Below are 14895 nucleotides of genomic sequence, written 5' to 3' on the forward strand. Positions count from 1 at the left end.
GTATTAGCATAGCCTTAATCACCAAAATTTTACCTTCTAAAGATAATTTCCTAAGGGACCAAAAGTCTACCTTCTTCTTTACCTTTTCTTTTACCATTAGCCAACTTTCCTCACCATTGTTATTTTTATCAAAGATGACTCCAAGGATTTTTATTTTTTCTGACTGTAATTTTAGGTTTGGTATTTGCACGTTTTCCCATTTACCTATATAAAAACAGTCACATTTAGATAAATTAAGTTTAAAAGCAGAAGCTTTACAAAAGAAATCAGTAACATCAACAACTCTTTGTAAAGAGAAGGAACTTTCACAAAAAACATTAATATCATCCATATAGCCACACACTTTAAGGGTGGCACTATTACCTCCAGGAACTGGCACTCCTTTTATTATTTTATCATTCCTTATTAAGTTTAACAGAGGTTCTATTGCACATATAAACAGTATAGGAGACAGAGGGCAGCCTTGCTTTACCCCTGATGATAAATTAATAAAATCTGTAAGGAAACCATTTATTAAAATCCTGCTAAAAGAACCTTTATATAAGAGAGCAATTTGCTTAATAAGTATGTTAGGAAAACCCATGCGTTGTAAAACCATCCATAAAAAACAATGTGATACTCTATCGAACGCTTTATGAAAATCTAGAGATAGAATGGCTATATTTTGATTCCGCTCTTGCTGATACCATATGACGTCTCTAATAGCATTTAAAGGTTCAGCTACACTCCTTCCTGGGACACCACATACCTGATCCACATGGATGACCTTGTGCAAAAATGGCTTCATTCTGTTAACAAAAATTTTTGACATAATCTTATAATCAACATTAAGAAGCGTAATTGGTCTCCAATTTTCTAAGCTGTTCCTATCCCCCTTTTTGGGGATCAGAGACACTATACCACTCCTCCAAGATAAAGGTAGAACATCAGAATTAAAAGCCTCCTTAAAAATATTAAGCAAATCATCTTTAAAAATTTCCCAAAAGGTTTTATAAAACTCTACAGGAAGTCCATCAGAACCTGGTGTTTTACCTGTGGATAAACTTTTAGCAGCAATTTCTAATTCTTGGCATCTTACTTCTGTGCAAAGTGCATCTTGGTCCTCCTTACTTAAACCACAATCTAAAGTGCTTAGGAGAAAATTAGCAGCAGATATATCAATGGGTTTCTCATTAAACAGATCTTGATAAAAGGATTTAGCTTTGGATAACATTCCTACATTAGTAGTTTCATCCTCAATGTTAATCATTAACTTTTTTGTTTCCATTACCTTTTTAAAAAAGAATCTTGTACACTTTTCATCCTTCTCTTTACATTCAACTTTGGAGTTAAAAATTATTTCTTTCCCTTTGTTAGTTATAGCCTTCTGAATATCACTTTTAACACTTAAAATCAGATCGTCTACATATACACCCAGCTCTTTGAGTTGATAATAGGTTTGTAGTTTTGTGTTAAGATCTCTATACCATTTCAATTTCTCTTTTGTTTTTTTAACACCCATCTTAATAAAATACTCTTTAAATTTTACCTTGCAGAATTCCCACCATGCTAAAAGAGAATTAAAATTAGTCCTTGAGTTCTGCAATTTTTTAAAAAGATAGATAAAATTACATTTAATTTCTTCATCTTCAAGCAAAGAGACATTCAGACGCCAGACTCCTTTGGCTCTGCAAACCCCATCAAACTTACATGTAGCAGATAAAATCTTATGATCTGAAAAAAAGGTAGAAGTCAATTGCATGTTCCCATAAAATGCAAATCCAGAAGCAAAAATATAATCAATCCTTGACATATAAAGGCTATTCCCCCAGGTATACCCAGGGTCATTAGGGAAAGAGGTTCTCCACAAATCTTTTAAATTAAAATCAACTATAAAATCCTTTAGTTGTTTTTCAGTCTTATCTTTCCTTTGTTCAGATCCTCCAGCCCGCTCCTCTCCTGCCATTATACAATTAAAATCACCAGCGATGATAAGCGGGGATGAACCCGGTAAATAAAACTGAATTTTCTCTAATAAATCAGATCTTTCATCCTTATCTGGAGAGGCATATACATTTAAAAGTCTCATATTCATGTCATTATAAATAATATGAACGAGCAGGGCTCTACCGGGTACAATGTCTGTGAAGGAGGTAACTTTATACTCACTGCTCTTGAACAGTATGCCAACACCAGTCACTTTCCTCTCATTATCCCCTGACCACACAGACGGGCCAAGAGTCCATTCAGATCTCAAAGATGAATAATTGATATCATAATCAATGGCACATTCCTGTAAAAATAAAATGTCTGTAGGCAAAGAAGACAAGAAAGAAAATAAAGCAGCCCTCCTCTCTGGGCTCTTCAAACTCCTCACATTGAAGGAGGAGATATTAACACTTGGTAGCTCCTGGGTCATTCATTATCCTCAGACAAAGAACCCCAATCTGTAGGTGGTGACACAAATTCCTCAATATTAACAGGGTCGGATGCTGTTATAACCTTTTGGCAGACAATCTCCACGTTCCCCTCGTCCGCACTAACTCGACCACTCCTTTTGATGTTAAGGCCCTTTTCCTCTTTCCGGTCTCTGCTTTTCCTCTTTCGCCGTTCTTCTACATCCATCTCCTCTGTATCCCTTCTGGGCGGTCCAGGACCCTCAACTTCCATGAGAGGAGAACCCCTCACTTCTGTCTCAGGTCCCACGACCTTCCCCGGGGACACAATGCTTTTGGAGACATGAGCCACAGCAGGTATCACAGGAATTCCGGTAGCAGAAGACTCAGGCATCACTTTCAGGGTGTGGGTCTTAGGCACAGGCACAGCATCCATGGAGCTCTTCCTCATCGAGGGACCAGCCGACGTAGCCACAATATTGGCCCAGGAGCGTTGAGGACAATCCTTAAAAGCGTGTCCTTTCTGCTTACACACATTACACAGAATCTCATTTTGACAGTCCAAAGTGGTGTGGCCTTTTTGGCCACATCTTTTGCAAATAACCACTTCCTCTTTGCAAGATTCTTGTGTATGACCATATTCATGGCATTTCCTGCAATAATACGGCATCCCAGGGTAGAATAAATAGCCACGTTTACGCCCAATTAAAAAATTTGCAGGTGGGCGACACAGACCTCCAATTCCTCTCACATCTTCTCTGAACTTAACAGCAAACTTATGCTTTCCAGTCCAAAAGTCCATTGCATTCATTATTTTATGAGAGTATTTGACTTCCGCACAATATTGGTTTAAAAATAAGACAATGTCTCTTATATCCACGTATGGATCGTGCATAGTAACCACCAGTGGAACATCGCCATTAGAATATAGAGCAATGAAAACAAGTCCTTTCATATCCTCCTCATTGGCAAGCTCCCGAACTTTCTCAAACATATGGTCACATGCAGATGCGGAAGTCAAGGTAAGAATGAAAAGTCCTTTACCTGGGTCTTTTAGGCAAAACACATCTTCTCTCTGAATGTGCAATAAATCCAGCATAATTCTCTTGACAAAAAATTCCAAAGTCATCTTCTCCTTTTTCTCCTCATCCACTTCAATACGGAAGGTGTTCTTAATCCGAGTTTCAGTATGCGCAGCAAACCTAAGGGTCGCCATGGGGGATCGCCTTCCCGTTCTTTGTAAGTCCTCCTCCTATAGCAGCATGAGGCTTAAGACGGCTAAAAAACCGCCGATGCCTCAAGGCCGAAGGTTCGACGAACTCAGAGCCCCTTGACAAGATACAAGATCTTAGCCAAAAGGCCGAGAAGCGATAACCGTGAAAGGGGCGGGCCCAACAAGGTCCCCTTCATGGGCACTATCACTGCTTGCTGTCAGGGAGGCTGCCAGACAATTTTCCATGCACACTCTGGGCTGGGGGGCAGTCAACCACCAGTACACACAGCAGAACCTAAACCCATACCATTATTGCTAAGCAGCAAGACAGGGGCCCATTGCACTCCCACGGGGCCTTTTTAAATGCAATCCATAACCCGGATTTGCCAGGAACCCTTCTTACTCCTCCTACTTGCATGTGACACTGGGCTTAGGATCTGCATAGGAAACACACACACAAGCACACACCTACCTTTGTTGCCTGCAGATGCCTCCTTGGCTGTCCCCAAACGGTATCAAACCAACACCCACGGGAAGCTGTAAGCATAGAGGACATGCCTGCACCCCATTGGACTTACCTGTGTGGGTTAAATCCGGGTTATTTGACAACCTATGGCGGTGATGGTTCTGCTCAGGCAGAGCAGTGCTGATGCTCCTCATAAAGCTGTCGCTGCTGTGAAGGTTCTAGGTGACATCACAAATCCCTATGGTTACATACACAACAAAGCTGGGTTGTTGTTGTTTACACTCTGCAAGGCCTGTGGAAGTGAGTGACATCATAGCACTGTAGTTCTGAGGGTTCAAGATGGATGCAACAATCTCCTGTTGCTTCTATGAAGGCCGTAATAGACGACATCACCAAACAGCTCCATAGTCACATACACAGCAAAGGAGAGATGTTGTTTACACCTAGTGATGTCAGTGGTATTGAGTGACATCACAGCACAGTGCTAAGGCTCCTGGGCCTGGACACAGCAGCGGCTGCAATATCTCAACGGAGAATACGTTTATATCTATGTGTGTGTGTGCGCATATATATATATATATATATATATATATATATATATATATATTTCTCCGCCGAAATCACTTTTAAACCCATTTCCACCTTTTTTTCCCTTCTCTTCCTCTTACTTTTTTTTCACGTTTTTTTACGTTTTTCTCCTTTTCGCCTCTTTTCTGGGCGTATTATTCTTCTTTTTCTTCTTTTTTTTCGTCTAATGCATACCCCATCAGTGCAGCAATGCTTATTCAATACCGCCAGCAGATGGAGACACTGGGGGATCATTTTCTAAGGATTTATACTGATTTTTCCTGTCTGAATTTGTCGCACAGAAAGTTGCAGGCCAAATATGTGTGACATTTCTGCGACTTTAGCTTCTAGAGCATTTTTACAACATTATACATAGGTGCTGAATACATAAAAAGCGACTGTTCAGCGACAGACAAGTCGCATCGGCTGAAAGTAGGCCAGAATGTCAGTCCATGTTGGAGCAGGTTTAGATACAGTCTAAAGCATAGATCTCAAAGTCTGTGCACAGAATTTAGCAAGGGCCTCGCACCTTCTGATGCATCAGGTAGGTGCACAATAGCATAGCCTAACCCTCTGTACTTTGGTCTATATTGATGCGGGACATAGACAGCCAGCTGATGACCAATCCATTAGTGCAATGGATGGCTGGAAGCATTTGTCTTTGCCTTTGCAATACCACAGAAGCAATGCATGGTCAATGTACAGCAATGACACACCTGTGTGAACAGCCAGGAGACCCCCCCCCCCCCCCCATGTTATGTTACATAGTTACATAGTTAGTACGGTCGAAAAAAGACATATGTCCATCAAGTTCAACCAGGGAATTAAGGGGTAGGGGTGTGGCGCGATATTGGGGAAGGGATGAGATTTTATATTTCTTCATAAGCATTAATCTTATTTTGTCAATTAGGAACATTCAGCACCCACCCGCTATCAAGGCAGCTGCCTATCATGTCATGCCCTACCTGCACAGGTGTGCTGGCTACTCAAATGATCCAATTAAGGAGGCCATTTAGTCAGCAGCAGCAGAAGTCCTGTGCCTGGACGCTCCAACAGGGGCCAGACACAAGCAGAAGCAGAAGCAGCAGAAGCAGCAGCAGCACCACCTTTTGTTTTTTGGCTGCAGCAGCAGCAAGGCCCACAGGGCTGGCTAGCTGGCTAGCCAGCAAGCAGGTAGCAATGAAAGTAGGAATCTTTCTTTTTAACCCTGTAAGGGGGTGGTGCACTGTACCCGAAGATACTGCCATATCGGGTCAATGCATAGGGCGACGGAAGCAAGCTTCGAAATCGGCCCCCGTTCTCAAAAATCCATTTAATATATGGTCCCCAGATAGGGGACGTATCAGATATTAAACTGATAAGAACAGATACTACACTTGATCTTAGCCAAAAGGCCGAGAAGCGATAACCGTGAAAGGGGCGGGCCCAACAAGGTCCCCTTCATGGGCACTATCACTGCTTGCTGTCAGGGAGGCTGCCAGACAATTTTCCATGCACACTCTGGGCTGGGGGGCAGTCAACCACCAGTACACACAGCAGAACCTAAACCCATACCATTATTGCTAAGCAGCAAGACAGGGGCCCATTGCACTCCCACGGGGCCTTTTTAAATGCAATCCATAACCCGGATTTGCCAGGAACCCTTCTTACTCCTCCTACTTGCATGTGACACTGGGCTTAGGATCTGCATAGGAAACACACACACAAGCACACACCTACCTTTGTTGCCTGCAGATGCCTCCTTGGCTGTCCCCAAACGGTATCAAACCAACACCCACGGGAAGCTGTAAGCATAGAGGACATGCCTGCACCCCATTGGACTTACCTGTGTGGGTTAAATCCGGGTTATTTGACAACCTATGGCGGTGATGGTTCTGCTCAGGCAGAGCAGTGCTGATGCTCCTCATAAAGCTGTCGCTGCTGTGAAGGTTCTAGGTGACATCACAAATCCCTATGGTTACATACACAACAAAGCTGGGTTGTTGTTGTTTACACTCTGCAAGGCCTGTGGAAGTGAGTGACATCATAGCACTGTAGTTCTGAGGGTTCAAGATGGATGCAACAATCTCCTGTTGCTTCTATGAAGGCCGTAATAGACGACATCACCAAACAGCTCCATAGTCACATACACAGCAAAGGAGAGATGTTGTTTACACCTAGTGATGTCAGTGGTATTGAGTGACATCACAGCACAGTGCTAAGGCTCCTGGGCCTGGACACAGCAGCGGCTGCAATATCTCAACGGAGAATACGTTTATATCTATGTGTGTGTGTGCGCATATATATATATATATATATATATATATATATATATATATATATATTTCTCCGCCGAAATCACTTTTAAACCCATTTCCACCTTTTTTTCCCTTCTCTTCCTCTTACTTTTTTTTCAAGTTTTTTTACGTTTTTCTCCTTTTCGCCTCTTTTCTGGGCGTATTATTCTTCTTTTTCTTCTTTTTTTTCGTCTAATGCATACCCCATCAGTGCAGCAATGCTTATTCAATACCGCCAGCAGATGGAGACACTGGGGGATCATTTTCTAAGGATTTATACTGATTTTTCCTGTCTGAATTTGTCGCACAGAAAGTTGCAGGCCAAATATGTGTGACATTTCTGCGACTTTAGCTTCTAGAGCATTTTTACAACATTATACATAGGTGCTGAATACATAAAAAGCGACTGTTCAGCGACAGACAAGTCGCATCGGCTGAAAGTAGGCCAGAATGTCAGTCCATGTTGGAGCAGGTTTAGATACAGTCTAAAGCATAGATCTCAAAGTCTGTGCACAGAATTTAGCAAGGGCCTCGCACCTTCTGATGCATCAGGTAGGTGCACAATAGCATAGCCTAACCCTCTGTACTTTGGTCTATATTGATGCGGGACATAGACAGCCAGCTGATGACCAATCCATTAGTGCAATGGATGGCTGGAAGCATTTGTCTTTGCCTTTGCAATACCACAGAAGCAATGCATGGTCAATGTACAGCAATGACACACCTGTGTGAACAGCCAGGAGACCCCCCCCCCCCCCCCCCCATGTTATGTTACATAGTTACATAGTTAGTACGGTCGAAAAAAGACATATGTCCATCAAGTTCAACCAGGGAATTAAGGGGTAGGGGTGTGGCGCGATATTGGGGAAGGGATGAGATTTTATATTTCTTCATAAGCATTAATCTTATTTTGTCAATTAGGAACATTCAGCACCCACCCGCTATCAAGGCAGCTGCCTATCATGTCATGCCCTACCTGCACAGGTGTGCTGGCTACTCAAATGATCCAATTAAGGAGGCCATTTAGTCAGCAGCAGCAGAAGTCCTGTGCCTGGACGCTCCAACAGGGGCCAGACACAAGCAGAAGCAGAAGCAGCAGAAGCAGCAGCAGCACCACCTTTTGTTTTTTGGCTGCAGCAGCAGCAAGGCCCACAGGGCTGGCTAGCTGGCTAGCCAGCAAGCAGGTAGCAATGAAAGTAGGAATCTTTCTTTTTAACCCTGTAAGGGGGTGGTGCACTGTACCCGAAGATACTGCCATATCGGGTCAATGCATAGGGCGACGGAAGCAAGCTTCGAAATCGGCCCCCGTTCTCAAAAATCCATTTAATATATGGTCCCCAGATAGGGGACGTATCAGATATTAAACTGATAAGAACAGATACTACACTTGATCTTAGCCAAAAGGCCGAGAAGCGATAACCGTGAAAGGGGCGGGCCCAACAAGGTCCCCTTCATGGGCACTATCACTGCTTGCTGTCAGGGAGGCTGCCAGACAATTTTCCATGCACACTCTGGGCTGGGGGGCAGTCAACCACCAGTACACACAGCAGAACCTAAACCCATACCATTATTGCTAAGCAGCAAGACAGGGGCCCATTGCACTCCCACGGGGCCTTTTTAAATGCAATCCATAACCCGGATTTGCCAGGAACCCTTCTTACTCCTCCTACTTGCATGTGACACTGGGCTTAGGATCTGCATAGGAAACACACACACAAGCACACACCTACCTTTGTTGCCTGCAGATGCCTCCTTGGCTGTCCCCAAACGGTATCAAACCAACACCCACGGGAAGCTGTAAGCATAGAGGACATGCCTGCACCCCATTGGACTTACCTGTGTGGGTTAAATCCGGGTTATTTGACAACCTATGGCGGTGATGGTTCTGCTCAGGCAGAGCAGTGCTGATGCTCCTCATAAAGCTGTCGCTGCTGTGAAGGTTCTAGGTGACATCACAAATCCCTATGGTTACATACACAACAAAGCTGGGTTGTTGTTGTTTACACTCTGCAAGGCCTGTGGAAGTGAGTGACATCATAGCACTGTAGTTCTGAGGGTTCAAGATGGATGCAACAATCTCCTGTTGCTTCTATGAAGGCCGTAATAGACGACATCACCAAACAGCTCCATAGTCACATACACAGCAAAGGAGAGATGTTGTTTACACCTAGTGATGTCAGTGGTATTGAGTGACATCACAGCACAGTGCTAAGGCTCCTGGGCCTGGACACAGCAGCGGCTGCAATATCTCAACGGAGAATACGTTTATATCTATGTGTGTGTGTGCGCATATATATATATATATATATATATATATATATATATATATATATATATTTCTCCGCCGAAATCACTTTTAAACCCATTTCCACCTTTTTTTCCCTTCTCTTCCTCTTACTTTTTTTTCACGTTTTTTTACGTTTTTCTCCTTTTCGCCTCTTTTCTGGGCGTATTATTCTTCTTTTTCTTCTTTTTTTTCGTCTAATGCATACCCCATCAGTGCAGCAATGCTTATTCAATACCGCCAGCAGATGGAGACACTGGGGGATCATTTTCTAAGGATTTATACTGATTTTTCCTGTCTGAATTTGTCGCACAGAAAGTTGCAGGCCAAATATGTGTGACATTTCTGCGACTTTAGCTTCTAGAGCATTTTTACAACATTATACATAGGTGCTGAATACATAAAAAGCGACTGTTCAGCGACAGACAAGTCGCATCGGCTGAAAGTAGGCCAGAATGTCAGTCCATGTTGGAGCAGGTTTAGATACAGTCTAAAGCATAGATCTCAAAGTCTGTGCACAGAATTTAGCAAGGGCCTCGCACCTTCTGATGCATCAGGTAGGTGCACAATAGCATAGCCTAACCCTCTGTACTTTGGTCTATATTGATGCGGGACATAGACAGCCAGCTGATGACCAATCCATTAGTGCAATGGATGGCTGGAAGCATTTGTCTTTGCCTTTGCAATACCACAGAAGCAATGCATGGTCAATGTACAGCAATGACACACCTGTGTGAACAGCCAGGAGACCCCCCCCCCCCATGTTATGTTACATAGTTACATAGTTAGTACGGTCAAAAAAGACATATGTCCATCAAGTTCAACCAGGGAATTAAGGGGTAGGGGTGTGGCGCGATATTGGGGAAGGGATGAGATTTTATATTTCTTCATAAGCATTAATCTTATTTTGTCAATTAGGAACATTCAGCACCCACCCGCTATCAAGGCAGCTGCCTATCATGTCATGCCCTACCTGCACAGGTGTGCTGGCTACTCAAATGATCCAATTAAGGAGGCCATTTAGTCAGCAGCAGCAGAAATCCTGTGCCTGGACGCTCCAACAGGGGCCAGACACAAGCAGAAGCAGAAGCAGCAGAAGCAGCAGCAGCACCACCTTTTGTTTTTTGGCTGCAGCAGCAGCAAGGCCCACAGGGCTGGCTAGCTGGCTAGCCAGCAAGCAGGTAGCAATGAAAGTAGGAATCTTTCTTTTTAACCCTGTAAGGGGGTGGTGCACTGTACCCGAAGATACTGCCATATCGGGTCAATGCATAGGGCGACGGAAGCAAGCTTCGAAATCGGCCCCCGTTCTCAAAAATCCATTTAATATATGGTCCCCAGATAGGGGACGTATCAGATATTAAACTGATAAGAACAGATACTACACTTGATCTTAGCCAAAAGGCCGAGAAGCGATAACCGTGAAAGGGGCGGGCCCAACAAGGTCCCCTTCATGGGCACTATCACTGCTTGCTGTCAGGGAGGCTGCCAGACAATTTTCCATGCACACTCTGGGCTGGGGGGCAGTCAACCACCAGTACACACAGCAGAACCTAAACCCATACCATTATTGCTAAGCAGCAAGACAGGGGCCCATTGCACTCCCACGGGGCCTTTTTAAATGCAATCCATAACCCGGATTTGCCAGGAACCCTTCTTACTCCTCCTACTTGCATGTGACACTGGGCTTAGGATCTGCATAGGAAACACACACACAAGCACACACCTACCTTTGTTGCCTGCAGATGCCTCCTTGGCTGTCCCCAAACGGTATCAAACCAACACCCACGGGAAGCTGTAAGCATAGAGGACATGCCTGCACCCCATTGGACTTACCTGTGTGGGTTAAATCCGGGTTATTTGACAACCTATGGCGGTGATGGTTCTGCTCAGGCAGAGCAGTGCTGATGCTCCTCATAAAGCTGTCGCTGCTGTGAAGGTTCTAGGTGACATCACAAATCCCTATGGTTACATACACAACAAAGCTGGGTTGTTGTTGTTTACACTCTGCAAGGCCTGTGGAAGTGAGTGACATCATAGCACTGTAGTTCTGAGGGTTCAAGATGGATGCAACAATCTCCTGTTGCTTCTATGAAGGCCGTAATAGACGACATCACCAAACAGCTCCATAGTCACATACACAGCAAAGGAGAGATGTTGTTTACACCTAGTGATGTCAGTGGTATTGAGTGACATCACAGCACAGTGCTAAGGCTCCTGGGCCTGGACACAGCAGCGGCTGCAATATCTCAACGGAGAATACGTTTATATCTATGTGTGTGTGTGCGCATATATATATATATATATATATATATATATATATATATATATATATTTCTCCGCCGAAATCACTTTTAAACCCATTTCCACCTTTTTTTCCCTTCTCTTCCTCTTACTTTTTTTTCAAGTTTTTTTACGTTTTTCTCCTTTTCGCCTCTTTTCTGGGCGTATTATTCTTCTTTTTCTTCTTTTTTTTCGTCTAATGCATACCCCATCAGTGCAGCAATGCTTATTCAATACCGCCAGCAGATGGAGACACTGGGGGATCATTTTCTAAGGATTTATACTGATTTTTCCTGTCTGAATTTGTCGCACAGAAAGTTGCAGGCCAAATATGTGTGACATTTCTGCGACTTTAGCTTCTAGAGCATTTTTACAACATTATACATAGGTGCTGAATACATAAAAAGCGACTGTTCAGCGACAGACAAGTCGCATCGGCTGAAAGTAGGCCAGAATGTCAGTCCATGTTGGAGCAGGTTTAGATACAGTCTAAAGCATAGATCTCAAAGTCTGTGCACAGAATTTAGCAAGGGCCTCGCACCTTCTGATGCATCAGGTAGGTGCACAATAGCATAGCCTAACCCTCTGTACTTTGGTCTATATTGATGCGGGACATAGACAGCCAGCTGATGACCAATCCATTAGTGCAATGGATGGCTGGAAGCATTTGTCTTTGCCTTTGCAATACCACAGAAGCAATGCATGGTCAATGTACAGCAATGACACACCTGTGTGAACAGCCAGGAGACCCCCCCCCATGTTATGTTACATAGTTACATAGTTAGTACGGTCGAAAAAAGACATATGTCCATCAAGTTCAACCAGGGAATTAAGGGGTAGGGGTGTGGCGCGATATTGGGGAAGGGATGAGATTTTATATTTCTTCATAAGCATTCATCTTATTTTGTCAATTAGGAACATTCAGCACCCACCCGCTATCAAGGCAGCTGCCTATCATGTCATGCCCTACCTGCACAGGTGTGCTGGCTACTCAAATGATCCAATTAAGGAGGCCATTTAGTCAGCAGCAGCAGAAGTCCTGTGCCTGGACGCTCCAACAGGGGCCAGACACAAGCAGAAGCAGAAGCAGCAGAAGCAGCAGCAGCACCACCTTTTGTTTTTTGGCTGCAGCAGCAGCAAGGCCCACAGGGCTGGCTAGCTGGCTAGCCAGCAAGCAGGTAGCAATGAAAGTAGGAATCTTTCTTTTTAACCCTGTAAGGGGGTGGTGCACTGTACCCGAAGATACTGCCATATCGGGTCAATGCATAGGGCGACGGAAGCAAGCTTCGAAATCGGCCCCCGTTCTCAAAAATCCATTTAATATATGGTCCCCAGATAGGGGACGTATCAGATATTAAACTGATAAGAACAGATACTACACTTGATCTTAGCCAAAAGGCCGAGAAGCGATAACCGTGAAAGGGGCGGGCCCAACAAGGTCCCCTTCATGGGCACTATCACTGCTTGCTGTCAGGGAGGCTGCCAGACAATTTTCCATGCACACTCTGGGCTGGGGGGCAGTCAACCACCAGTACACACAGCAGAACCTAAACCCATACCATTATTGCTAAGCAGCAAGACAGGGGCCCATTGCACTCCCACGGGGCCTTTTTAAATGCAATCCATAACCCGGATTTGCCAGGAACCCTTCTTACTCCTCCTACTTGCATGTGACACTGGGCTTAGGATCTGCATAGGAAACACACACACAAGCACACACCTACCTTTGTTGCCTGCAGATGCCTCCTTGGCTGTCCCCAAACGGTATCAAACCAACACCCACGGGAAGCTGTAAGCATAGAGGACATGCCTGCACCCCATTGGACTTACCTGTGTGGGTTAAATCCGGGTTATTTGACAACCTATGGCGGTGATGGTTCTGCTCAGGCAGAGCAGTGCTGATGCTCCTCATAAAGCTGTCGCTGCTGTGAAGGTTCTAGGTGACATCACAAATCCCTATGGTTACATACACAACAAAGCTGGGTTGTTGTTGTTTACACTCTGCAAGGCCTGTGGAAGTGAGTGACATCATAGCACTGTAGTTCTGAGGGTTCAAGATGGATGCAACAATCTCCTGTTGCTTCTATGAAGGCCGTAATAGACGACATCACCAAACAGCTCCATAGTCACATACACAGCAAAGGAGAGATGTTGTTTACACCTAGTGATGTCAGTGGTATTGAGTGACATCACAGCACAGTGCTAAGGCTCCTGGGCCTGGACACAGCAGCGGCTGCAATATCTCAACGGAGAATACGTTTATATCTATGTGTGTGTGTGCGCATATATATATATATATATATATATATATATATATATATATATATTTCTCCGCCGAAATCACTTTTAAACCCATTTCCACCTTTTTTTCCCTTCTCTTCCTCTTACTTTTTTTTCACGTTTTTTTACGTTTTTCTCCTTTTCGCCTCTTTTCTGGGCGTATTATTCTTCTTTTTCTTCTTTTTTTTCGTCTAATGCATACCCCATCAGTGCAGCAATGCTTATTCAATACCGCCAGCAGATGGAGACACTGGGGGATCATTTTCTAAGGATTTATACTGATTTTTCCTGTCTGAATTTGTCGCACAGAAAGTTGCAGGCCAAATATGTGTGACATTTCTGCGACTTTAGCTTCTAGAGCATTTTTACAACATTATACATAGGTGCTGAATACATAAAAAGCGACTGTTCAGCGACAGACAAGTCGCATCGGCTGAAAGTAGGCCAGAATGTCAGTCCATGTTGGAGCAGGTTTAGATACAGTCTAAAGCATAGATCTCAAAGTCTGTGCACAGAATTTAGCAAGGGCCTCGCACCTTCTGATGCATCAGGTAGGTGCACAATAGCATAGCCTAACCCTCTGTACTTTGGTCTATATTGATGCGGGACATAGACAGCCAGCTGATGACCAATCCATTAGTGCAATGGATGGCTGGAAGCATTTGTCTTTGCCTTTGCAATACCACAGAAGCAATGCATGGTCAATGTACAGCAATGACACACCTGTGTGAACAGCCAGGAGACCCCCCCCCCCCATGTTATGTTACATAGTTACATAGTTAGTACGGTCAAAAAAGACATATGTCCATCAAGTTCAACCAGGGAATTAAGGGGTAGGGGTGTGGCGCGATATTGGGGAAGGGATGAGATTTTATATTTCTTCATAAGCATTAATCTTATTTTGTCAATTAGGAACATTCAGCACCCACCCGCTATCAAGGCAGCTGCCTATCATGTCATGCCCTACCTGCACAGGTGTGCTGGCTACTCAAATGATCCAATTAAGGAGGCCATTTAGTCAGCAGCAGCAGAAATCCTGTGCCTGGACGCTCCAACAGGGGCCAGACACAAGCAGAAGCAGAAGCAGCAGAAGCAGCAGCAGCACCACCTTTTGTTTTTTGGCTGCAGCAGCAGCAAGGCCCACAGGGCTGGCT

At 44.2% G+C, this 14895-nt stretch overlaps 4 non-coding genes across 4 annotated transcripts; all 4 read right to left on the reverse strand.

Moving 5' to 3' along the window:
- Positions 1 to 5836: 5836 nt before the first annotated feature.
- Positions 5837 to 6027, reverse strand: LOC130343924 (U2 spliceosomal RNA). Its single transcript, XR_008883056.1, has one exon. It is a non-coding gene; the product is annotated as a U2 spliceosomal RNA (small nuclear RNA).
- Positions 6028 to 8123: 2096 nt separating this feature from the next.
- LOC130343925 (U2 spliceosomal RNA) lies at positions 8124 to 8314 on the reverse strand. The gene has a single exon (XR_008883057.1). It is a non-coding gene; the product is annotated as a U2 spliceosomal RNA (small nuclear RNA).
- Positions 8315 to 10404: 2090 nt separating this feature from the next.
- Positions 10405 to 10595, reverse strand: LOC130343926 (U2 spliceosomal RNA). The gene has a single exon (XR_008883058.1). It is a non-coding gene; the product is annotated as a U2 spliceosomal RNA (small nuclear RNA).
- Positions 10596 to 12681: 2086 nt separating this feature from the next.
- On the reverse strand, positions 12682 to 12872 carry LOC130343927 (U2 spliceosomal RNA). Its single transcript, XR_008883059.1, has one exon. It is a non-coding gene; the product is annotated as a U2 spliceosomal RNA (small nuclear RNA).
- Between the last annotated feature and the right edge of the window lie 2023 nt (positions 12873 to 14895).

The sequence above is a fragment of the Hyla sarda genome, unplaced genomic scaffold, assembly GCF_029499605.1.
Source record: "Hyla sarda isolate aHylSar1 unplaced genomic scaffold, aHylSar1.hap1 scaffold_697, whole genome shotgun sequence".
In the NCBI taxonomy this organism is placed as follows: domain Eukaryota; kingdom Metazoa; phylum Chordata; class Amphibia; order Anura; family Hylidae; genus Hyla; species Hyla sarda.